Source organism: Urocitellus parryii, chromosome 6 (genome assembly GCF_045843805.1).
Source record: "Urocitellus parryii isolate mUroPar1 chromosome 6, mUroPar1.hap1, whole genome shotgun sequence".
NCBI lineage: Eukaryota > Metazoa > Chordata > Mammalia > Rodentia > Sciuridae > Urocitellus > Urocitellus parryii.
Window position 1 is genome coordinate 89,896,360 of NC_135536.1, and position 26,394 is coordinate 89,922,753.

The 26,394-nt window shown below is 36.8% G+C and overlaps 1 protein-coding gene across 2 annotated transcripts in view; it reads left to right on the forward strand.

Moving 5' to 3' along the window:
* Positions 1-26,394, forward strand: part of Stard9 (StAR related lipid transfer domain containing 9) — a 132,247-nt gene that overhangs the window by 29,702 nt on the left and 76,151 nt on the right. The window lies entirely within an intron of this gene.

Consider the following 26,394-nt stretch of genomic DNA (forward strand, 5'->3'; position numbering starts at 1 on the left):
CTCAAATGATAGGCAGTCATTCCACCACTGAGTTACATTCACATACCTCTACATTTTAGAAGAGCTGTTAGAGGCTGCCTTTATTTAATAAGTTATAGAGCTGGAACTATTAGTTGGAGTCTTCTAAGTCCAAATCCTGGGGCTTTTTCTATAGTACCCCACAGCATTTTTATTCTAAAGCCATGATGGACAATTTTCAGGTTGGTTTCTGCAGTAACAAATCCAGATATTAGAAGTTGTATGAAAATAATTTGCTAGGATATATTGCCAGGGGGAAAAAATGAATAGGTGGAATCAGGAAGTGGGACCAGTGAGGGAGGGAGGCCAAGCAATTATTTCTTGGAGGATAACTTTAGATCAGTTTTAATCCAGGTAACTTATAAACAGAATGTAGAATTTTTCTCATCAAGAATTTCTTATCAGATTTTTCCTGTACCAATCAATTATTGGTTAAGGCTGCCCCATAGGACTCTGGCTTTCAGAAGGTGTTTCAGGAACCTGAGCATGGTCCTCTGACCAGGCACTGACTTAGGAGTGAAAACACATCAGCAGTCTGGCATTCATGAGAATAGTAAAGGGACTCAAATGTATATGGACAGAATACTGACAGCATCTGCTAGTGTATTAAAGCGAATCTAGAAGACTATATTGGGAACTAAGGAGTTCTGAAATATATGCTGGCTCCAGAGTGGGGTATGGTAAAACTACTCTGTATCCTATCCTCAAAACTTTCCAGGGAGCCCTTCTTCCCTAGCAGCTTCTGGGTTTGTCCCAGTTCTTTTATTCTCTGCATACACTACTGTGGGGGTTAAGAATTGATATTCATAGGGATGACTTCAGAGTTCAAAATGTTAAAGTCCTTAGACACCAAAGAAAAATATGCTAAATAATTTGAAATATTAATTTAAATGAAGGTGACAGTGGTTTTTGGCTAGCTAATTAATCAGAAAATTTTTTGAATAAAGTTGCATTTTGTGATCATTTAGGCAAAAGTGGCTTAACACTGTTATGTTATAGTCATTTATGCTGCTCCCTGAATACTCAAGGCTCTTCATCTCCTGCTGTGATAGGGTTTCACTTTCTGGCCCCTCTTGGTTAGGTAGGCCCATGTGATTAGTTTTGGCCAGTGTGTTATGAGCAGAAATGATGCCTGAGCATTTAATTGCTGAGGTATAGTCCTCCAAAACTCTCTTTCCTTCTTGCACCATGATTAGCAACACTGGAGAAAGGTAGTTCTGTCTGTTGAGTCCTAGAAGCTACAAGTCAGAGCCTCCTGCTGACTCAAATGTAAAATGACCAGAAATCAACATCTGTTGTAAGTTACTGTACTTTGGGAGTTTGCTTTTATAGTAACCTAACTTAACCTTTTCTGATTGATAAACTGTTGACTAATGTTGAGCTTATTGGATGACTTTAACTTAAATACACTATCATAGTAAGGATCAAGATGATCTATACATGGATTTTATTTTTTGGCGGTATTAAGGATTGAACCTGGAGCCTCTCACATATTAGGCAAGCTCTGTACTACTGAACTTAATTCTCAGATTTTTTCTAAAAAAATTTTCACTTTGAGCAGCTGAGGTTATGTCTTAGTGGTAGAACGCTTGCCTAGCATGTGTGAGGCACTGGATTCGATTCTCAGCACTGCATAGAAATAAATAAATGAAAAAAATTAAATCCATCAACATCTAAAAAAAAAAAGATTAAAAAAAAAAGTTTCATTTTGAGACAAAGTCTCACTAAGTTGCCCAGGCTGCCTCAAACTTGTATTCCACCTTCTTCAACATCCCAAATATTTCAGATTGTATCTATGTGCCTCTGTACCTAGTTATGCATATTCTTTTAATGATATTTTCTTTCTTTCTTTTTTTTTTTTTTTTACCAGGGATCAAACCCAGGAGTGCTTAACCACTGAGCCACATCCCCAGCCCTTTTTTATTTTTTATGTATTTATTTTTTCTTTCTTCTTTTGTTTAGTTGTATATGTATACAATATTTCTTATTTTTATTTATTTATTATTATGTGGTGCTGAGGATCAAACCCAGGGCCTCATGAGTATGAGGCAAGTGCTCTACTAGTGAGCTAAAACCCCAGCTTCCTTTTTTATTTTTTTATTTAGAGGCAGAGTCTACTGAGTTGCTTAGGGCCTCACTAAGTTGCTGAGACTGGCTTTGAACTCGCAATCTTCCTGCCCCAGCCTCCAGAGCCACAGGGATTACAAGTGTGAGCCACTGTGCCCAGCATTGATAAATTATTTTAAAGGATTGAAAAGTCATTCACATATGCAGGACTCTTTAGTCTTACTTTATTCCATTTTTTCTTTTGGAATCCACTTACATTTTGGAAGAAGTGACCCTAAAAAGGACTTTCCCTATTGCAATGGTTGGAGAATTTTGGCCTATGGGTCAAATCTAGCCTTACCTAGTTTTAGTAAAGTTTTATGTTTGTTTTTTTAATAGAACCATGCCAATTTTTTTGTGTAATGTTTATGATACTTTTGTATATTATAAGGCAGAGTTGAAGAGTTGTGACAGAGATCATATAGTCACAAAATCTTAAAATATTTGCTATCTGGTCTTTAATAGAGAAAGTTTGACAGCCTCTTCCCCTATTTTGTTTCTGTTTTGGGGTATATGTGTGTGTATATGTGTTTGTTGCTATAGATCAAACCCAAGGCCTTGCACATGCTAGGCAAGTGCTTTACCACTGCACCACACTCCCTGCCCTGGGATCCTTAATTATTAGAGAAAGTTCCCAGATGCTTTGCCTCAGTTGTTGGAGACATCTTTGTTCTTGGAAGTTCTACCTGATGGAATGAAGGGCTTCTCTGGGATCTCCAGTCTTCCTTTATTTTTTGTACAACCTTTAGGCAGGGACATAACTTAACCTCTCTGGTTCTGCCTTTGATGAGACAAAGACCCTGATAACCAGACTGCCATCATTCTTGTCCTGGCCAGCTGCAGGGCATATTGGTAACAAGTCTACTTCTTATGCAATGACTGTTCAATGTTTCTGCTTTGTGTTTGTTGATACTGGTTGTTAAACTTGCCATTATGATTGGGCGATTTCGGCTTTAAGAAGAATATAATTAGTTTATCGCACATGCTAGGTCATGAATGGAAGGCTACGCGGAGAACTAAGGCAACTAGAAACTGTCAGCAGTCATAGCCAGGCCACATGACATTGGAGCATTTGTTGCTGATCAACATTCAACAGTAACTACAGGAGGCCAATAATTGCTCTCTGTTTCCCATTAAGAACTTCCCATGAGAGATGATTATGTCAGTTAATCCTTATCCAGTTGGGTATACCCTTATTAGCCTTCTTGTTTGGGTCACCTAACAGCTGATAGTCTCTCATATGCCCATACTAAATATCCTTACCTTTGCTTGAGGTTCCAGTCAGTGAGAGCCTGGAAAGTGGGGTCAAATGACAGGAATATAGAAGATTATGACCAAGAAATCATTTTTTTTTTCTTTTCAGAAAGGGCTGTGGGAAAAAAAAAAACAGTGCAAAAAACCAGTCTTCTGGACTCTATTCCAGTAAAGCCATCTTTAATCATTTTTTAGTGGATCCTATCTAATGAATCTATCTTTTTAAAGATGTTTTTATTAGTTCATTATAGCTATACATAATATTGCAGTTCATTTTAACATAATCAAACATGCATGGAATATAATTTGCTCCAGTTTAGTCCCTACTACTTCCTCTTTCCCTCCCATCCTTCCTCCCCTTCAAAAAAAAATAGGTTAGCCAAATATGGGATTTTCCAGATCTCACATATCACTTGGGCAATTGTCCATGGGAACATTCTTTAGGAAAAGGGAAAAAAAAAAGCACTTTTAGAAATAGCAAAACCTGTATAAGCAAAGAAATATTTCTTTAATTTTTTTTTTAGTTATAGATGGACACAGTATGTTTATTGTATTTATTTATTTATTTGTGTGTGTGCTGTGGATCTAACCCAGGGCCATGTGCATGCAAGGCAAGCACTCTACCAACTGAGCTATATCCCTAGCCTGCTATTTATTTATTTTTATGTGGTGCTAAGGATTGAACCCAGTGCCTCATGCATGCAAGGCAAGCACTCTACCACTGACCTACAACCTCAGACCAGCAAAGAAATATTTCTTTAGTGATTTCAAAGCTCAGTTTTTTGAAAATATTTTTTTTTAGTTGTAGATGGACACAATATCTTTTTAATTTATTTTTTCATGTGGTGCTGAGGATTGAACCCAGTGCCTCATATGTGTGAGGCAGGCATTCTACCACTGAGCTACAGACTCAGCCTCTCAAAGCTCAGCTTTTCTGGTTCCTTCAGGAAATAGGGACTTTAGCTGGAAATATGAATTTGTGTCTGTGTGGATGAATATAGTGAGTATGTGTATGTATTGCCTCTATAAAAGCTCTCACTGCTATTTTATACTTTCATTTTCTTTCTTTTCCCTACTTTTCTGGCCTAGGGACAGAGTGGATTCTCATTTTCATGTTCCAATGAAGATGATTTTAAAAAAAGTTGCATTTAGCAGAAAAGATATATTTTATAATCTGATACCAGGGAGACTCTCAACTTTGCTGCCCCAACCTTTTTCTAGGTGAAAAGTGGTCAAGTATGGTGATTAAAAGTGTGATTTATTTCCCATGTTCAAAGTTTACTGTCTATGATCTTTTTTTTTTTTTTTTTTTTTTTTTTTTTTTTTTATTTTCTAGTTCTTGGCGGACACAACATCTTTGTTGGTATGTGGTGCTGAGGATCGAACCCGGGCCGCACGCATGCCAGACGGGCGCGCTACCGCCTGAGCCACATCCCCAGCCCTACTGTCTATGATCTTGCCAAGTGCCTCAATTACCTATAAAATAGAAATAATAATGATAATATCTCAAATGTTATCATATATTGCTATGAATACTAAATTAGTAAACAAATGTAAAGAACTCAGAACAGTGCTTAGCAGATAATAAATATTGTATAAATGTTATCTCTTGTTGTCATTGACTTTTCTGATATATCAGAAACAAAATTTTATCCAGTATACTGTAATTTAATTACTTCAATCACTTTTCCATTCAAAGTAATATATCCCTGAGCAGAAGTCTGTGGCAGTGTTCCCATCAGCTGAGGCTTCTTTTGCTCAATTCAGATAGAAACCATGAATAAGCAAAGTGCACCCTTCTTAGTGTTGGCAGCTCTGAGCTTTGAATGTCAGCGGCTTCCAATTGTTAGTGTTAGCAGCTCTCCTCACTGCTCTCGTAGCACCCAGAGCCAGCATCTACAAGGAACTCTCTGGAACTCTTTCAGCAGCCAGAACTAGCAGCTCCTGGCAGCTCCCCAAAGCTCTCTGTTACTCCCTGTTATTCTGTCACTACTAGCTGCCCTCAATGTTACCAGCCTTCACTGCTGGCCACTTTCACTGTAAGCAGCCTTTACTAATTCTTAGTGGTAAATCAGCTCTGCCTGCTTTAGTTCAGATAGAAATGACAAATGAGTCCAGGCATAGTTTTGCATGGGGCTGAGGCAGGAGGATTGCAAATTTGAGGCTAACCTGGGTAACTTAGCAAGACCCTGTTTTAAAAAATAAAAAGGGGTGGGGATGTAACTGTTAGAGTGTTAGAGCACCTTTGGGTTCAATTGTGAGTAATACAAAAGAAAGAGAAGGAAATAAGTAAATAAATCACAAATAGGCAAGGTAAAATCATCCAGAAGAGGGTTTTTTAATTAGTTAATTAATTAATTTATTTTAGTTTTTGGCAGACACAACATCTTTGTATACTGGTGCATGCCAGGCGAGCGTGCTACCGCTTGAGCCACATCCCCAGCCCTTTTAATTTATTTTTTATTTTTTAATTTTTTTTTTGGTGGTGCTGGGAATTGAACCCAGGGCCTTGTGCATGCCAGGCAAGCACTTTACCAACTGAGCTATATCCACAGCCCCCAGATGAGGTTTTATTAGGACTTTTGATACAGCATAGGAGGAAGCAGTACACAAACTGTTACAATAAAGGTGAGGGAAAGGCTTATTTTATAGACAGAAAAAGACAGGCTTACATATGCACAAGTATCCTGCTAGCTAATCACAGATTTTGTGTGCTTAGTCAAGGGTAAAGTAGGTACTCCTTATGGACTAGACTAGGGACAGTTGAAGTAACTGCAAAGGGGTAGAGTCATCTGGGATAGACTTGCTACTGAAGCTTGTTGTAATCAAAGCAAAAGTCTCTGAGTGGCCTTGGGCCATCTGATATAGTTGCTGCCAGTGATGGCTATCAAAGGTGGAAACAGGGCAAAAAAAAGTACCTCTTTGGGAACATCAAGCCCTTCTCTTCTGTCTCAGCAATAAATAGATAATACTCCCAGTAGCCTATGTGTTGGTGGTTTTTTGGGTCTTTTTTTGTTTGTTTGTTTTGGTGTGTGTGTAGGGGTGGAGGGGGTTTGGTGGCACTGAGGATTGAACCAGGGCTTTGTGTATGCGAGGCAAGCACTCTACCAACTGAGCTATATTCCCAGCCCAGCCTGTGTGGGGATGGAGATATATATATAATTTTATATATATATATATATATATATATATATATATACATATACATATATGTATATATAATTTATATATATAATTTATATATATATAATTTAAAAAATTTATTGTTTAGTTGTAGTTGGACACATTACCTTTATTTTATTTATTTATTTTTATGTGGTGCTGAGGATCGAACCCAGGGCCTCGCACATGCTAGGCGAGAGCTCTACTACTGAGCCACAACCCCAGCCCCCCCAGGCTGTGTGTTTTAACAGGGCATTTTGAAGGTATTGCCAACTAACTCAGTCTGATTAATAGAATTTGTAGTATTTTATAGGATGGTGGGGTACATTGTGTTAAGAGGTTAAAGAATCAGGGAAGATCACATACTTAAGGGATAATCAGAAAGATCTAAGCTTGAATGTGTCACTGCTTATTACCAAAAGCTTGGTCTTTGTTCCCAATGTCAATGGAATAATGACACAGTTTTGATTATTAGACTGATGTGCTGCCCACTGCACCAAGAGGGCCACTACTGACACAGTTTTGAGAAAAAGGAAAAAGAAGTCTTATTGCTTTGCTAGCAAAGGAAAAACACAGGGGCCTCCTGTCCCAGAGGCTGTGATTCTGACCATCAGGGAATACAGAGAGCTCTTAAAGAGGAAATTTCAAGGCTGCATTCCTGGTGTGTCTTGTCAGGGGCTGTAATTCACATGTAGACTTTAGAAATAGCCATTTCTTAGGTCTTCTGGACCCATCCTGAAGTCTGAATTATTTCATTCCTGTGGTGTGTGTTTGCTCAAGGACAGATAATCCAGTTTAGGATGGGAAGAAGAGTAATCTTGTTTCCTCCAAGTTTAGGGAGGGAGAGAGGGAGAAAAAAGAGGAAAAACAAAACAAAATAGAAAAACAAAAACCCATGTCAGGTGATTTGTTTTTTTGTGTGTGTTTTTTTGGGGGGTGTGTTGTGTGTGTGTGTGTGTGTGTGTGTGTGTGTTTATTTGGTTTTTTGGTACCAGGGATTGAACCCAGGGGCCCTCAACCGCTAAGCCACATCCCCAGCCCTTTTGTGTATTTTATTTAGAGAGAGGGTCTTGCTGAGGCTGGCTTTGAACTCACAATCCTCCTGCCTCAGCCTCCTGAGCTACTGGGATTATAGGCGTGAGCCACCGTACCCTGGCCCCATGTAAGTTTTAATATAAGCCACAGAGGCAGAGCAGCAAGGGTTATATTCAAAGTGTGAAGTGCATCCCTGTTACAAGCTTCCTTCTGTACCTAGCACAAACTTTTCTTAAGCCGAGAAGCTACTGGGATCAGCAGGCAATCAGGATCTAGGGGGTGTATGGAAGGTCTTAAGCTTTGTTGCAGTTCTAATTGAGGAAGCTGGTATAGGGCTTTGAACAGACCTAGGGACTATTTTGGAGTTCTTAGAGGCTAGGATTGAATGCGTGGATCTCAAGAGATCTTGGTACTGTCACTGGAAAGGCACTGAGGAGATCCTGAAGAGGGAGACCACAACTCAGAACAAGTGGGATTCTTGACATACATCATAGAAAATAATTTAAGGACAGGTCAAAAGCACACGCAGGGATTTATTTAGAGAAGCAAGGATTAAGCACTTGAAGAGAAAGAGTGCAGGAAAGAGAGATAGTAGGTAGGGGCTGAACTAGAGGTGGAGTCAGGGTAGAGTTTTGTTTTTCTTGCACTTGCTCCTTGTCCTTACATCATGCTCTATGTTCTGCAGACAAGGATATGGGCTGAGTTGTTTGTTTTGCATTCCAACAGTTCATGGGTGTTTCCTGAATTCCACTGGTCTATGGTGCTTCTCTTTTGAGATTCAGGTTTTTTTGCTTTGTTTTGTTTTTTGATTTTGGTTTGTGTTTTATCCCCTCTCTATTCCCAAATTCTTATCTCAGTGTAATATGAGAAGAAAGCTGACATTGGCCAATGAGTTAAAAACTTATGTCCACTCAAAAATATGTGCAAACATATTTTTGGCACCTTTATTCATATTTGTCAAAATTTGGAAGTGACTTAAAATGTCCTTGATTTGTGAATAAAATATGCTACATTCACACGTAGATAAATATTCAGTGATAAATAAGTTATCAAGCCATGAAAAAACAGAGAAACCTTAAATGCATATTGCCAAATGAAAAAGCCAATCTGAAAAGGCTACATATTGTATAATTTCAACTATCTGACACTCTGGAAAAAGTAAAACTATAGAGACAATAAAAAGATGAGTATGGCCTGGGGAAGGGAGGGAGTGATAAATAGATGGAATACAGGGAATCTTTAGGGCAGTGAAACTATTCTGTATACTGTAATGATAAATACATGTCATTGTACATTATACAATTACATGTCAAAACCTGTAGCATGTACAACACAAAGAGTGAACCCTAATGTAAACTATGTACTTTAATAACTGTATCAGTATTAGCTTATCATGTAACAAATGTACCACACTAACTTCAAAATGTTAATAATAGAGATAACTGGGAGGTGGGAGTGCTGAGAAGGGTATACAGGAACCCTTTCCTTTCTGTTCAGCTTTTCTGTAAACCTAGCTCTGCTTAACAGAAGAGAAGGAGATCTGTTAACTTAAAAAATATCATTAGACTTGAAAAAAAAATTTGCAATGTATATGACAGATAATGGGCTGCTATTTATACTAAGACTTTCAAATGGACAAAGAAAAACAGAACTAAGGAAAATTGATAAAATGTATGAATAGTCACCTCATAGGAGAGCAAATCCAAAAAGTCAAAAAGTATTAAGTTAAAAAAAAGTATTAAGTTTAAACTCACTGTTATTACAGTAACAAGATATAAATTTGTTCTGGTTCAAACCAAAAACAGCTAAAAGGAACTATATTACTATTAGTATATTATTGATTGTTGGTTAGAATATAGAAAATTAGAAAGCAATATGTCAATATTTATTAAAATAAACATATAACTTTTGTCCTATGAGTGCCATTAAATATCAGTTCCTAGCATATATGGTCAAGAATGTTTATGGAAACAGTATTAGTAGGGATAAAATAGTCCAAACAAAGTGATTTCTCATTCCTAGGGAAATGGTTGAAATCAATTTTGGTGCATTCATGCCATTGGAAGAATTTCTATACGATGGTATAACTGAGAAAATTGAGGTGTATAATAAAATTCCATTTTTTAAAACTCATAAATATGCAAGAGTGTTTGTTTATAATAATGACTATTCGAAGAACAAAAAAGGGACTAATTGTTAACATGTTACCTGGGAGTGGAGATTAATCTAGGAGGAAGAGGAAACAATGAAGGCAGAAAGGTTCTATGTTTTGTAAGTAAAAAAAAAAAAAAAAAACTCCCCATAGCATGAATGCTCAGTTACTTTATATTTGTGCATCTGTAGTTGTGCATGTACACATGAAAAAAGAGTTAGACAGTTATAGCTAATAATGTAACCTGTATGTGATGATATATGATAAAAACAATTTACAGGTTAATGTATATTTCATGTATCTATTTCAGTGATAACAGAACTACATATCCTTGTGTATATGGAGAAAGATATGGAAGGATACATATCAGGGTATTTTTGAATACTTCAGTGAGTGGGATTAGGGTGAGATTTTTCCTCATTGTATTTTTTTTTCACTAGAAGTAAAAAGTAAGTATTCTCTATTATTTGAAAAATAACAAAGAAAGAAAAAATATAATTGTCTCAGTTTCTAATAACATTTCAAATTCTGATTAAGTAATAATGCCCATGTGAGTGAAACTTGAGGATGGATTATAATTCTCTTCTTGTGCCAATAAAAAGGTTAATGGAGCAAAAAGACTCTAGAAAGGATCAAGAAAAGGCAGTAGGATTGGATTTTATTGCTGTTGGCCAAAGACCATTACAAAACATTTGTGAAACTTCTTTTCAGAAATACTGAGAGTGAGACACAGTAAAGTTTGTTCCAGTGCAAATTAAAATAACCAGAAGTAAGAAAACCTTGAAGAACAATTTTAAATTGTTGGGTAATAACTTAGAGTTCAACAGATAAGATTTGCCTTTCCTAATAACTCTGCCAGCAGTTTTATTTTTAAGTTGTTGATAGACCTTTATTTTATTTATTTATATGTGGTGCTGAGAATTGAACCCGGTGCCTCACACATGCCAGGCAAGTGAGCTAGCACTGAGTCAAAGCCCCAGCCCTGCCAGCAGATATTTTGTAAGGTACAGAATATCACTGTGGTTGAGAGCAAGAGCTTTGTGTCACTTTAGTATTCTCATGTGAAAATTAGAGAATAGTAGTAACTCCCTCAGAGATGTTTTTTGAGGATTAAATGAATTTATATTTATATTTACTAAAAAAAATTAATACAAAATAATTCCTTAGTAAATGTAACTAACTAGCTATTTGGTTCTAAAACCCTGGTTTTGGGGGATGTTATCTTTTTATATATATATTTATTTTTTCGTTGCAGGTGGGCACAATAGCTTTATTTCATGTTTATACCGTGCTGAAGTTTGAACCCAGGGCCTCCCGTGTGCTAGGCAAGTGCTCTACCACCAAACCAGAGCCCCAGCCCTAAAACCCTGGTTTTGAATAAAACACTTCTAATAAGTATTCATTGTGCAAACTAATCCTAACAATTCACCTTAAAAAGTAAGATCAGTTCCTGGCATTGGGGATTTTTGTTTGTTTGTTTTGGTGGTACTGGTAATTGAACCCAAGGGTACTCTACCACTGAGCTACATGCTACATTCCCAGCCCCTTTTATTTTACTTATTTATTTGATACTGGGGATTGAACTCAGGGGCACTTGGCCACTGAGCCACATCCTCAGCCCTATTTTGTATTTTATTTAGAGAAAGGGTCTTGCTGAGTTGCTTAACACCTCACTTTTGCTGGGGCTGAATTGAACTCAGGGACATTTAACCACTGAGCCACATCCCCAGACAGGGCTGGGGATGTCTCTAAATAAAATACTATGGTAGGTATTTCATTTCATTGTATTTCATTGGTTTTTGGCTTAGCACCTCACTTTCGTTGAGGCTGGCTTTGAACCCATGATCCTCCAGCCTCCTCCTCTCAAGCCACTGGGATGGCACATGGTGTGTGCCACCATGCCTGTTTTATTTTTTCAAGAGGGTTTTGTTAGCTGAGGCTGGCCTCAGAGTTGCAATTCTCCTGTCTTAGCTTTCTGAGACTCTGTGATTAGTGATGTGTGCCACAAGGCCCAACATCCTGGCATTGTATTTTGCTTTTAGATACACTATAAGTACTATTTGAATAAATAAACTTCTTTTATATAATTTTATTAGTTTCCAAGTATATTAACATTATTTCGCATTTCTGTTTGATCTCAGAAAATTAAAAGGAAAGGTACATATTTTTAAAAAAATTTTTTTTGTAGTTGTAGATGGACAGCATGCCTTTATTTTGTTTATTTTTTTAATGTGGTGCTAAGAATCAAACCCAGTGCCTCACACATACTAGGCAAGCGCTCTGTCACTGAGCTATAGCCCCAGCCAGGAAAAGTACGTCTTTAGGTAAAATTTGGGTTAATCTTAATTAACAAATTGAAAAATAATAGACTTCTGTGTACTTAAATACACACAGCTTTCAGTAGAGAAATGGAGGATACTAATTTGTACTTTAAATAGTCACTGTTAGCTGGCAGGAGTGGCGCATGCCTATAATCCCAGCAACTCAGGAGGCTGAGGCAGGAGGATTTCAAGTCCAAAGCCAGCCTCAGCAATTTAGTGAGGTCCGAAATAACTTAGTGAGATTTCATCTCAAAATAAAAAAACAAAAAGGGGCTAGGTTGTAGCTTGGTTAAGTGTCCCTGGGTTCAATCCCCAGTAAACTGCTCCCACCCCCAAAAAGTCATTATGAGTTTCAACAACTATATAGAAAAAGAATTTGCTAAACAATTTTGATTATTATATTCCCATTTGATTGTTAAATTCTTTTTTCTTGGTTTCCACTTATTAGTTTAGATTATATTTTATTTAAGTTAATTTTTATAATTTATATTGAGCTAAATAGTCATCACTTTCCTCTAATTGTCCAAATTTTTGGTCCTAGAGTATATTCACTGTGCATGAAAGTCTATTTCTAATTTTAAAAAATATATTTTTCAAAATTTATTATTCTTGGGCTAGGGTTATGGCTCAAGTGGTAGAGTGCTCACCTAGCACATGTGAGGCACTGGGTTCAATCCTCAGCACCACATAAAAATAAAATAAAGATATTATATCCTCCTAAAAGATAAATAAATAATTTATTATTCTTGTCTCTAGTTTTATATATTTTTGGGGGTGGAGGTGAATACTGGGATTGAATTCAGGGGCACTCGGCCACAGAACCATATCCCCAGCCTTGTTTTGTATTTTATTTATAAACAGGTTCTCACTGAGTTGTTTAGTGCCTTACTGTTGCTGAGGCTGGCTTTAAGTTTGCAGTCTCCTCCTGCCTCAGCCTCCTGAGCCACTGGGATTACAGGCATGCGCTAATGCATGTTTTTGACCTTTTTACTGAAGTATTATTTATTTTATTGTTTTTTTTTCTCAAACATATAGCTTATGTACCCTGTCTACCATATGTTTACCCTAACATATTTTGCTTTCTAGTCAATTTTAGTTTTTTATATTAATTCACTCTGATTTTGTTGAAATCTTAAAGATTAATATTTACATATAGTAAAATTCACTTTTCATATGTACATTTTAAAATTTTTTAACATGCATAGATTCTTATAATCATCATCATGACAGAAAGATTAAAAATTATTTCAACACCTCAAGAGGCTTTCTAGTCCTGCACCTCTCTATTCATCCTTTTCTCCTACCCTATCCTCTGGCACCCTGATCTGTTTCCTGTTTCTATAGTTTTGCTTTTTCCAAATACAAAATTTATATAATAACCTTTTAAGAATAGTTTTTTCCCCACTTAATACATTTGAGATCTCTCTTTGTTATTGCATTCATTCCTTTTTAAAAATTTTTCTAAAGAATATTCCATTGTATGGACATACTATCCATTGTATGGATGTACTATGGTTTAAGCTCTGGTTTATTATTTCAGTTTTGATTTCTTCTTTGATTCAAGTAGTTTCTTAATTTCTATCCTGTCTTGTTAACCTCAAGCTGTTAATTTCTCATGGTGGAACAGTGACTACCCATGTTCCTTGAGATACTGCCATAAATAATGCAATAAGCCTTTAGAGGAAAGCAAATAAAGCCTAGGTTCTTAGCATGGCTTCAAGCTTATCTCCTAGCATATTTGATTTTCTAAATTCTACACAGCCAGCCATGTGTTTTCATTTCATGCTGTTTGTACTGTCTAGAACATCATTCCCATCATTGAAATTCTACTTGGGTCTCAGACCCCAATTTCATAAAGTATTTCCAAGTTCTTCAGTCAGCATCCTTTACTTCTTTTGTGTTTTGTTGAATACCTTCCTTTTGATACTTAGTATCCTTTTGATACTAATTAGTGGGGCTGCTTGCACTTAGGTTTGAAGTTGGGGATGAACAAAGGAAATCTTAGCAGAACATCAGAGGGAGGGGTTTCTCCCAGTAGGATTTCCCTGTCTTTAACTTAAAGTCAAGCTTTTCTTAAACTGGTTCTCTCTGCTTGACTTTTTTTAAAATTTATTTTTAGATTTTTTTTAGTTGTAAATCTAAATAAACGAAATATTCTTTTTATGTGGTGCCAAGGAACAAACCCAGTGCCTCATGCTTGCTAGGCAAGAGTTCTACTACTGAGCTACAACCTCAGCCCCTCTGCATGACTTTTGATTCTTCCAAGTTTAGATGACTACTTCCTTCCCTTGTCCCTGTGGGCCAAGGGGTAGTGAATTTCCACTGTTACTGGTTCTAGGTAACTGCCCTATCCCTTGTTTTTCTGCTCCTTACCTTTGTAAATAGTCTTTTTATTTAACTGATCTTGAATTATTCTAAATCGAGGGTACCATCTGGTCTAGCTCAGATCTTGATTGATGTAGTGCCATAGCATGTTTCTTTTAACTCATAATACATTTTGTTTTCTTTTTATAGTTGTTAATTTTGAAAGAATTGCAAAATAAATATCTTACACTTGATTATCATTTTCATATATTTTTTTATTAAGTGTTCATTTCCTTTAATTCTGAAAATAAACTTGGAGGTTTCATCATCATCGCCATTTTACTGAGAGGTACAGCATATGACTCCCTAGGTCAGCACAACTTGTAAGTGGCAGTACTGATATCCACATGATCTCAAGCCTGACTCAAACAAAGCCCAGTGTACTTTCTTTTTTTGTTGTTTGTTTTCCTTTGTATCTTTTTATTAATTAAAATTAAATAATTTTGAAACAATGACAGACTAAGATAGAAGTTTATCTAATTATTTTTCTTGAACCATTTGAATGTCGCCAGCCTGATACTCAGTTGCCCCTATTACTTAAATGTGTATTTCCTAGAAAAAGAACATTCTGTAATGTAATCATAATTCATTGTCCAAAATGGGGAATTAAATTATTACATTGCTACCATCTAATCCTTTGATCCCATTCAGATTTCACTGATTGTCCTACTCTTGTTCTTATAGCAAAAATATTCAGTTCAGAATCATTTGTTGTATTATCTTATCTGTAGTTTAATGCAGCCTGGAATAGGTCCCAAGTTTTTCTTTGATATTTATAATCTTGACACTTTGGCAGATTACAGGCCAGTTATTTTGTAGACTTGATTTGGATTTGTTAGACCAGGATGCAAGAAAAGACCACTGACTCCAATTAAAATCAAATTAAAGCAAGCTTATTATTTTGACCAGCCGGGCTGCCTCTCCCACCCAAAACTGCAGGAATGAGACAGCAGCCACAGCTTTCCTACAGCCCAGCTTTATAGCCCAGAAAGTTACACAAAGGAGGGTTACAGATAACAGAACTCGGATGAGCATAACACTAATGGTAGTTTACATTTTTGCTGGCCCTGACATTAGAATTTAAGGTCATTAGAGCCTCAGAGAGGGTTGTTATCTGGCCAGGGAAGGCCAAGATTTGTGAGGCGTCACTAAAGTTTCAGAGAGGGCTGCTATCTGGTCAGAGAGCCAGACATGGGTGAGTTCAAGGCACGGGCAGGCATTCCAAGCAGGTTCAGAATTTGCAGAGCCGAAATTATCTTTTCATGGCTTTGTGGTGAGATGGCTCCCAATTTTAAGAGAAAATCAGGTTGGGTCTATCAGATTGTCTAGGGTCTCCTCATGATTACGTTCAGATTATGCATCTTTGGTAGAAGGATCACTACAATTTGCTTATTTGGTTAACACAGTATCTGGGAGACTTTCACACTGTAAAGTTACTCTTTTTTTTTTTTAAAAAACCAGGGATTGAATCCAGGGGTGCTTAACACTAAACCACATGCCCAGCCATTTTTTATATTTTATGTATGTATGTATGTATGTATGTGCTGAAACACTGTATTTTATTTAGAGACATGGTCTTGCTGAGCTGCTTAGGGCCTCTCCAAGTTACTGAGGCTGGCTTTGAACTCAAGATCCTCCTGCCTCAGCCTCCTGAGCCACTGGGATTACAGGCATGTGCCCCTGAACCCAGTTTATAAAGTTACTCTTTTCTCTGCTTTGTAATTAATAAATATTTTTGCTGGAGCCAGGCATGGTGGTCCATGACTGTAATCTCAGCTACTTGGAAGGTTTTAGGCTAGCCTGGGCTACTAAGTGAGACTTTGTCTCAAGATGTAAACATAAAAAAGGCAGGAGAAGGCTGGGGTTGTGGCTCAGTGGCATAGCGCTTGCCTCACATATGTGAGGCACTGGGTTCGATCCTTAGCACCACATAAAAATAAACAAACAAAAATAAAGATATTGTGCCCATGTATAACTAAAATATATATATCCCCAGTACTGAAAAAATAAATAATAAAATTTTGTTGGGGCTGGGTGAGGTGGTACATGCCTATACTCCCAGCAGCTTGGGAGACTGAGGCAGGAGGATCATGAGTTTAAAACCAGCCTCTGTAAATTAGCAAGGCACTAAGCAACTCAGTGAGACCCTGTCTCTTATAAAATACAAAAAAAGGACTGGGGATGTGGCTCAGTGGTTAATTGCCCCTGGATTCAATCCCCAGTACCAAAAAATAAAAAACCTAAAAATAAAAATTTGATAGGAAGTACTTTGAGACTATGCCAAATAGCCTATCCCTATCAGATTTTCAAAATATTTATTTGAAATAAAGTAGCATATACTCATGGTTTTTTGTTTTATTTTTATTGTAATGGTCAGATTGTTCCTGTTAGTGAAAAATGGTATTTAGAAACCAAGTTCTGGCTGCTAAGTGTGATCATTGCTTTTCAGTATCACTGTTCCCATGTCATTTTAGTGTAGCTATACAAACCTAAGAAACATACATTTGCATATGTTTATACACACATATATACACAGTTACATCCTATCTACCATCTATCTATACTGAAGTATATGAGTTTTCACTAATTCTGATGTAACACTACACCATTCAGTCTAAATTTACCCCTCTTTTGTTAAAAAATATTTTTTTAGTTGTCAGTGGACCTTTATTTTATTTATTTATATGCAGTGCTGAGAATCAAACCCAGGGCCTCACATATGCTAGATGTGCTCTATCACCAAGCCACAACCCCAGCCCTAAATTTTTCCCTTATTTGTAACTTCTTCTGATAATGAGAAACTTGGCTTTCAGTATTCTTAACAGATTTTCTTACTTATCTGTGTCCCCTTTATGTAAGTAATCTCTGTTTTCTCTACTACCATCTTTCTGTTTGAATACATTTCTTATTTTGCTTCATCTCTGAGCTGCACCTTGGTGGCCTTCCTTACTCTCCTTCAGGCTCTGACTCTCCATGTTGTCTTATATACCTGCATAGATAACATTTCTCACTCTGTTTGAAGTACAGCTTCTTAGGCTGGGTTGTCTCAAAGTGTGAAGGGGTGGAGGATCATATTCTGAGCTGAAAGGAAAGGATTGGCAATCCATCCCAAAGGGTGAGGAGGACATCAAGGTTTATAACTGTATATCACCTGTGATAGCAGGTCTAAATTTTGTTGAATGAACAAAATGTTCTCCATTTTTTCCTTCTTCCTTGAGTCATGCTAACTCTTCTGTGAGAGGTGATAAAAGCCGTTTGGAGGCACAGATTCCTGATTACCTTGTTTGGTTTCACATGTCCCAGGGACACAGTTATTGGGCAAAAGTTAAGTGCAGAATTGTTTTTTGTGTTTGCTGACTAATGCCAGAAATACCAAGATGCTATTTAATCTCTGGAAGTTAAATTAATCTAATTGAATCATGGTTAGCTATTAATACACATCAGTACAAAGATAGAGGAGGAGGTAAGAGTGTGAGGAGAGAATTTGCTGGGTGGAGCAAATTAAAAATAACCAAACAAATTTAGCAAATTTATTTTAGGATAGGGATTGTTGACTAAGGACAGATGAATTCACAAAATTTTGGAAACTGGGGGCTTAGGAATAGTAAAGGGTGGCTCTTCTGTTATTTTCTTTGCACCCTATACTTTTGGCAATCGTAACATAAGGCTAGTTGCTATTGATGTCTCAATGCAATTTTGTGTTTCATCTTTCTCTTATGTTATTAGGAGAATGAGAAAATTTGTCAATTGCCAAAACTTAGGATTGTCGTTTGACTTTTGAATCTCTAAAGTCGTTGTGAAAACCAAAAAGAGAAATTCTCAAAATAGAGAAATGAAAAACAGTATATAAGAACATATATTCTAAGTATGAGTACCAACCATATGAAATTTATATAATTGTAATAAAACTGGAGAGTACCATGAATAATGTGTTCAGCAATGCACTTAGTGCTTTAAATTTTTTTTCCCTTTTGGGATGCCATTTTGGTTCTAATTTAGAAGTACTGAATATATATATATATATAGTGTGTGTATATATATATATATATATATATATATATATATATATATATATATAAAGTTATATAAGTCTACATATAGTTTGAAGGGAGACAAAAGAAAGATAGATGTGCTTATAATTTTCAGCCTTTTTTCCTCTTTCTTTTTTTCTGCTAACTGAAGCAGTCTAATGAATCCACTTCAATAAAGACAGAATTCTTTGTTCATTTTTATTTATTTATTTTGAGAGGGGTTCTCATTATGTTCCCCAGGCTGACCCCAAACTGTGATCCTACTGTCTCAACTTCCAGATTAGCTAGGATTATAGGAATATGTCACCATGACCAGTTGTTTTAGTCTTTTTTAAATTCTTCCTAGGTCTCTAGTCATGACAACAATTTTAGGGTCAGAGAAATTTTAAGCAGGGACACTTAAATATTCTTTAGACTTGTGTCATAGTTAAGAAAATTATCCCTTCTATGTCCTTCTCTTTCTTCCTTAGGAGTGAGCTCATGGATCAATCATGTTGTGGTGGGGGTGGGAGTGGGGTAAGAAGAGAGCTGGTCCGTAAAACTAAAGCAAAAGCTCCTAGAAAGATCCTGTTTTGTCTGGCCACAGAGTACTTTTTGTTTTAGAAATTATATTCTCATACCACTAAAGGTTTGCATGGTAAGGATAGGCCACTGCTACATCCAAAGGGTCCCTCTGTTCAGGTTTAACTTCTGACATCTCTCCCTTTTGTACTCATACTTCCTGTTCAAATAAAAGTAACTTGAATGAAGGGATGGGGGCAGAGAGGTTTGTTGGACTGTTTCTGGAGTTACTTGCTGAGTGATTGCTGTTCCTAAGGTGAAGATCTTTAATTCTAAGAGTAAACTTTTCAAGGTTTACAGGCAGGTATTAAGAGATGGCAAGATATAAGGATTTTTCAGAAGGAGTTAAATGACCTGGGTGTTCTACTCCTCCACCTAGAATTCCTAAAGGATTGAAATGACAAGGGTATCTTTTTTTTAATTTTAATATTTATTTTTTAGTTTTCGGCAGACAAACATCTTTGTTTTGTATGTGGTGCTGAGGATCGAACCCAGGCCGCACACATGCCAGGCGAGTGCGCTACTGCTTGAGCCCCAACAAGGGTATCTTTTTTAAAATGGACACAATACCTTTATTTAATTAATTAATTTATTTATTTTTTATGTGGTGCTCAAAATCGAACCCAGTGCCTCACAAATACTAGGCAAGCACTCTACCACTGAGCAACGTATCAGTCCTGACAAGGGTATCTTTAAATTTTGTAGTGATACAGTCCTGGGGTTAACATAACTTAAGGGAGAAGGCCTTTATTTGGAGACATTGTGGGGAACTTCAAGGTAGGGACATCTCTCATGGAATACTTTGGAATATGTAAGTATAGCTTCAGATACAGGTTAAGTGCCAGTTCTACCACAAAGATTTTCTTAACTACCCTAGGCTACAATCATTTCCTTTCTTAGAATATAGTATTTGTATGTACCCTTCACTCATATTCTACTATACATCAGTATTGAACTGTTAACTGAATATGGTCTGTTGCCCCAAATATATGATGAATTCATTATAGATGGAGAAAAGGTTTGAAAATATTTGAATTTTGTGTTTCTCACCTGTCCAAACCCCAAGAATGGACTAAAAGACATGAAGTGTCTCAGTGGCACAGCACTTGCTTAGTATGTGTGAGGCACTGGGTTCAATCCCCAACACTACATAAAAAAACTAAATAAACAAAGATATTTTGTCCATCTACAACTTAAAAAAAAAAAAGACATGAAGTATAGCAAAAAGCTAGGCATTTCCTGACGTTCTTGCAAGAGATCAGGTTTGGGTAAGCAGGCAGACCCAAAGTAATTACAACCAGCATTTTATTCCCTAGTGTGGAAGATCCTCCCCTGGTTCCTCATTGACTGAGTACTGTCTCCTAAGGGTTATTTAAAGAAATATATCTTTAGTTGTCCCCACATCCCTTTATTCTCCTGCAGTGGGAAGTGGGTAAGGTGGGAAGGTTTTTCTGGGTTTGAATACCTTTTGATACTATAACAGTGGTCACCTCATGCTTTGAATATAACCCTTGCTATTCTGCCACTGAGACATATTTTAAAGTGGACATGCTTTCTTTTCATGTGGGGAGCAGGATCACCTTCTTCCTATCCTAGGCCGAGATATCTTGCTTTGAACACATATCCACCACAGGAACCAAGTAATTCGGACATCAGGGATGGTGCCAGAAGATCTAAGAATTGGCTATTTAATCACAACCCCCAAAGGGAACACCTGGAATGAATCTCTTCTTTAAAACTCTCTGTTCTCCTGGATGGGCAGAATCGTGGCCTCTGCTACAGGAGTCTCCTGTGCTTCTCCTTTGCTAACAAAGCAAGACACTTCTTTTTTCCTTTTTCTCAAAACCATACTTTGTTATTGAATTGGCATGGGGAAAAGGAGTGAGCTTTCAATAACAGCTCATGTGCAGTTCCTACTTCTTTACCCAAGTTACTATTTCTTTTATTTATATACATATATGTATATAAATAAACTTCATATATATATATATATATAATATATATGAACGCAGGGCCTCACACATGCTAGTCCAGCGCTCTACTACTGAGCTACAGCTCTAGGCCGTAAGTTACTATTTCTTTTTTTTAATTTTATTTATTCGAATTAGTTATATATGACAGCAGAATGCAATTCAATTCATAGTAAACATAGTACACAATTTTTCATGTATCTGGTTGAACACAAAGTAGAGTCACCCCATTCATGTTTTCATACATGAACTTAGGGTAATGATGTCCATCTCATTCCACCGTCTTTCTTACCCCCATGCCCCCTCCCTTCCCCTCCCTCCCCTTTGCCCTATCTAAAGTTCCTCTATTTCTCTCATGCTCAACCCCCATACCCAAAATGAGTTAGCATTTTTATATCAGAGAAGACATTCAGCATTTCGTTTTTAGGGATTGGCTTACTTTACTTAGCATGATATTCTCCAGCTGCATCCATTTACCTGCAAATGCCATGATTTTATTCTCTTTTAATGCTGAGTAATATTCCATTTTGTATATACACCACATTTTCTTTATCCATTCATCTACTGAAGGGTATCTAAGTTGGATCCACAATTTAGCTACTTTGAATTGTGCTGCTATAAACATTGATGTAGCTGTGTCCCCAAAGTATGCTGTTTTTAAGTCCTTTGGGTATAAACGGAGGAGTGGGATATCTGGGTCAAATGGGGGTTACATTCCCAGTGTTTCAAGGAATCTTCATACTGCTTTCCAGATTGGTTGCACTGATTTGCAGTCCCACCAGCAATGAAAGAGTGAGCCCTTTTCCCCATATCCTCATCAACACTTACTGTTGTTTGTATTCTTAGTAGCTATCATTCTGACTAGAGTGAGATGAAATCTTAGAGTAGTTTTGATTTGCATTTTTCTAATTGCTAGAGATGTTGAACATTTTTCATATATTTGTTGATTGATTGTATATCATCTTCCAAGAAGTGTTTGAAGTTACTATTTCCTTTTTATAAAATAATTTCTTTTTTAGTTTTAGAAGGACCCGATACCTTTATTTTATTTATTTTTGTTTTGTAGTGCTGAGGATTGAACCCAGGGCCTCACACATGCTAGGTGAGCACTCTACCACTGTGCCACAACCCCAACGCCCTGAAGTTACTATTTCTTAACAAAGAGATTTTATATCTCTGTTGATCAGACTGACCTCTTACCCCTCAGCTCCTGTTTGTCCAGGAACTGTTCAGGTGAATGGACTTTTGAATCTGCCATATCTATAGGCTGTGATGCTATTGTGTAAGTTATCTGCTTGTAACTTTCCATTCTGCTCTATTTCTTCTCTGACTGCCTTTCTTACATCTCAGTTTTACATTTAAGGTCAAATACTGTGTTCTGAAAATAGACAACTGGACTTTCTATTTCTCATAGTCCCTAATGGGAAACACATAAGTGTTTCCTGCCTTAGGCTAAGATTAATACAGTTCGGGGACCTACATGTCTCAAGACTGGTTTCTTTCAGAATAACAACTGTTCTTTCTTTCCATTGGGTATGGCACAGGTTTCAGTTGACTTTGTTCGTGTTCACCTGCATTTCAAAATTTCTGTTGTAGTTTCTCTCTCTGTTAGTTCCTTGGAAAGTGTTTAATTACCAGTTTCCATAGTATGCACTGCATGGATAAATATACTTAAACACAGAAGATGAAGTTTTCTGTAGTTCATAGTATAAAATGGAGAAGGAAAATAGGAAATCTAGATTCATCTGTCAAAGTCAGATATAGGCTGTTTCCTGTTTCCTCTGGTGAAATCTGCTACAAAAGACTAGAGACAGTATCTGGTCTGCACTTGGCCCATGTCTCAAATTATGTCTGTTGATCCCTAGCTAGGTTCATGTAGCTATTAGAGGAAGAGATGAACTATTCTGAGCCCTTTCACCAACTAAGGCCCAATTAAGTTGTTTTTTTCCTTTTTTAAAATTACTTTTTATCTTACACAGATAACTCTGTCTTCATCTTCAAATAAGTGGTACAAAAATCTCCTTTTCTATACTATCACAAGAGGGAATGGGTCAGTAGATGCACAGATAGTATTAGCTTTACCTCATCATCTCCATGTGATGAGAAGTGTAGGTAAGTGCAACTCTGGGTTCCTTAAGGTTTTTTGTTGTTTGTTTTTTTCAGTACTGGGGATTGAACCTAGGAGCATTCTACTACTAAGCTAGTCCCCTGCTCTTTTAATTTTTAATCTTAAGACAGGGTCTTGCTGAGTTGCTGAGGCTGATTTTGAACTTGTGACCCTCCTGCCTCAGATTTTCAAGTAGCTGGGATTAAAGGTATGTGTCACTGCTCAGTATTTATTATTTTGAACATTTTCTCATCCTAAGTTGGAACTCTGTGATTTTGTATTTTTATTTTTTATAAGTCTACTTGGAAACATAATACATAAAGGAAAGAACTATAAACCACCCAAAACATACCTATCAGTGAAAATTCCTTTAGGAAAATATAAATCTTAAACAGTCATGAAATCTCCAGAGATGAGGTTCATTTTGGTTGGATTTAAGAATGGTTTGCCTGATAATGTTACTAATATCTTTCCAATAAGCAGAGAGTTCCATTCCTTAAGATTTATCTTGTTGAACTTATTTTTTAATGAACTATTTTTTTAAGTAGTTTTAGGTAGAGCAAAATTAAGCAGAAAGTACATGGAGTTCTCTCATACTCTCTCCCCGCTCATGTTGAGCTGCCCCCACTAACAGTAGTACATTTATTACAATCTGTGAACATACCTTAGCACATCATTGTCACCCAAAGTACATAATTTATCTGTGGGTTCACACTTGGTACATTCTTTGAGTTTTGACAAATGTATAATGGCATGTGACTTTTTGTTGTAGTATACAGAATAGTTTCACTGCTCAAAAAAGTCCCCTATGCTCTGCCTAGTCAGTCATCTCTTCTAACCCCTGGCAATGACTGATCTTTTTATTGCCTCCATAATGTTATTTAGTTGGAATCATACAATATTTTGCCTTTTTCAGATTTCCACTTAGTAATATGATATTTTGAAATATGATAATTTGCCCATTTTTTATTAGGGTGTTTCCTTTGTCTATTTTGGGTACTCTTCCTTTATCAGTAAAGTCTTTTGCTAATATTTTATCCTGGTCTGTGACTCGTCTTATTCTTTTGAAAACTTCTTTAAAAAAAATCTTCATTCCTAGATTCAGTTGAATTTAGAATATTGGGTATTGCTAGGTTTTTGTTTTGGGCTTTAGGTTGTAGGAGTCCCCATATAGCAGTATCTAGTGGGCTGTCACCTGTTTAGCTAACACTTTAAAAAACTGGAAGTGTTTTATTACGTGCATTCTGTCTAATGCTTCTTCCTACTTATGCCCCAGAAAAGAATCAAGACCACCCATTTCTCTAGAATGTAACCCTGCATCTTCAGATTCCTGTTTAGTGACTTTTTTTAGCCTTCAAATTGTAGTTGGTATTCAGTGAATGTTTCCATTTGATTCACTTGATTATCATGGTGAGAGTGGAACATGGTGTTATCTGGCCTTTGGTACTCTTCTAAGGCTGTGAATTTTCCAGGAATGTTACATGAGCTCTTCCCCACAGTTCTTAAAAAATAGTAGGTGTATCCTGATAGTTTCCATGAATCCCAGGTTTGGAGCCTAGTGGCTTTACCTATTAACATCTTTACCATTGAGGGAAAATTGTATCTTCAAAGATATTTACATAAAACTTTCAGGCAATTATTTGAATTTGGATAATGACATGGACAAAGTAACATTCTATTGATTTTTCATAATCCTTAATCTGCTCAGCTGTGCATGAGCTATGGGAAGAAATAACACTGAGATCTACATGTGCCCTTGCTCTGTCTGCATCTCTGATCCCACCTCCTGACTGGGCACTAGAAAAGAAAAGAGGAGTTTTATGAAAGATTTTCCAACCAAATAAATGAATGGCAGCCAACTCAAATAGTCTATTGCAGAGAAATATACCCCTCCTTCTTCAAATTGTGGGAATTTCACCCAGCCAGATTTCAGGAGGTAAATGACCTTGCCCAGTTTTCAGCTTTGCTAACATAGAGTTAGTGAGTGGAGAGGGCTAGATATACCGGGAAAAGAAGTAGAATTTATACAAGGCACCAAAAAGGTTACCAGTGTTGTATCTGTGTATTAGAAGGAAGCAGGAAAACTAGCTTCTAAACTGGGAACTTTAAAAAATCTTTTTTTTTTTTATTGTTGGTAGTTCAAAACATTACATCTAATTTGATATATTTCACAGTTTGATTCAAAAGGGTTATGAACTCCCATTTTTACCCCGTATACAGATTGCTGAATCACATCAGTTACATCAATTACATTTCCATTGATTTACATATTGCCATTCTAGTGTCTGATGAATTCTGCTCTCTATCCTATCCTCTATCCTTTAAAAAATCTTTAGGCACAAATCTTTCACTGCACCCTGGGTTCTTTTGGCTTTATGCCTGATATTGGAAGCATTAAAAAAACAAACAAAACAAATAGTTCACTGGCCAAGAAGCATAGCTACAGCTGTTAAAACAGAATAAATAGCATAATTTTGACTTAGAAACTCCTGTCTTTGTACCTGTTATCCCTACTTTCATGTATGAACTCACTTAATCATCATTACAATTTTTGTAATAGATGTACAGAAGATCTATTTTATAGCTAGAGAAACTGAGGCCTACAGTATTTAAGTAACTTGCCAAAAGAACACATGGCTTTGAAGTGAGAACCATACTACGATTTGGAGCTATATCAGATAATTCACAGAATTGAAAGGAAAGTTGAAAAATGGTCAGGAAAGCATGGGACCCCAGGTAACAGGGAACCTAGGCAAAACCATAGCACAGAATAGTCTAATTGAGCACTACACTTAGTACTTCTGCCACTGTATGCTCAGCAGCATGCAATACTGTTGAACTCTTGGAGATTTATCAGTCATTGCTTTGTTTTTGCAACTTTCTTTCAAAACTCAAGTGGGAACATTAGCGTAGTTAATGTGCCAGTGTTGTAGCTGCCAGAAAGTGAAGAGCAGTATCTGGCTTGCTTGGCTTCTGTAGTAGAGGATTGGGCCCTCCTTGCCACTAAGACTTACACAATCAAAGACTTCCCTCAAATAGTCAAAATATGAATGTCTACCATACCAGGAGGGTATGCAGACATCCATGTGCATACTGTTATGGAAAGGTTGAACTGGGAAGCTGTGCCTTCCTCATAAACCTGGCTGTTTTTTCCTGAGACCAGTTCTGCCTATTCAAGACCAGTAGAACTTTCAGGCATTACACAAAGTTTATTGAGTATAAAGTTTATTGAGCTAAATGACCAACAGAACCACCTAGCTATCAGGAGCAGTTTGAGGAGAAAATGTATATATAGTAGACTCATGAGGAAAAT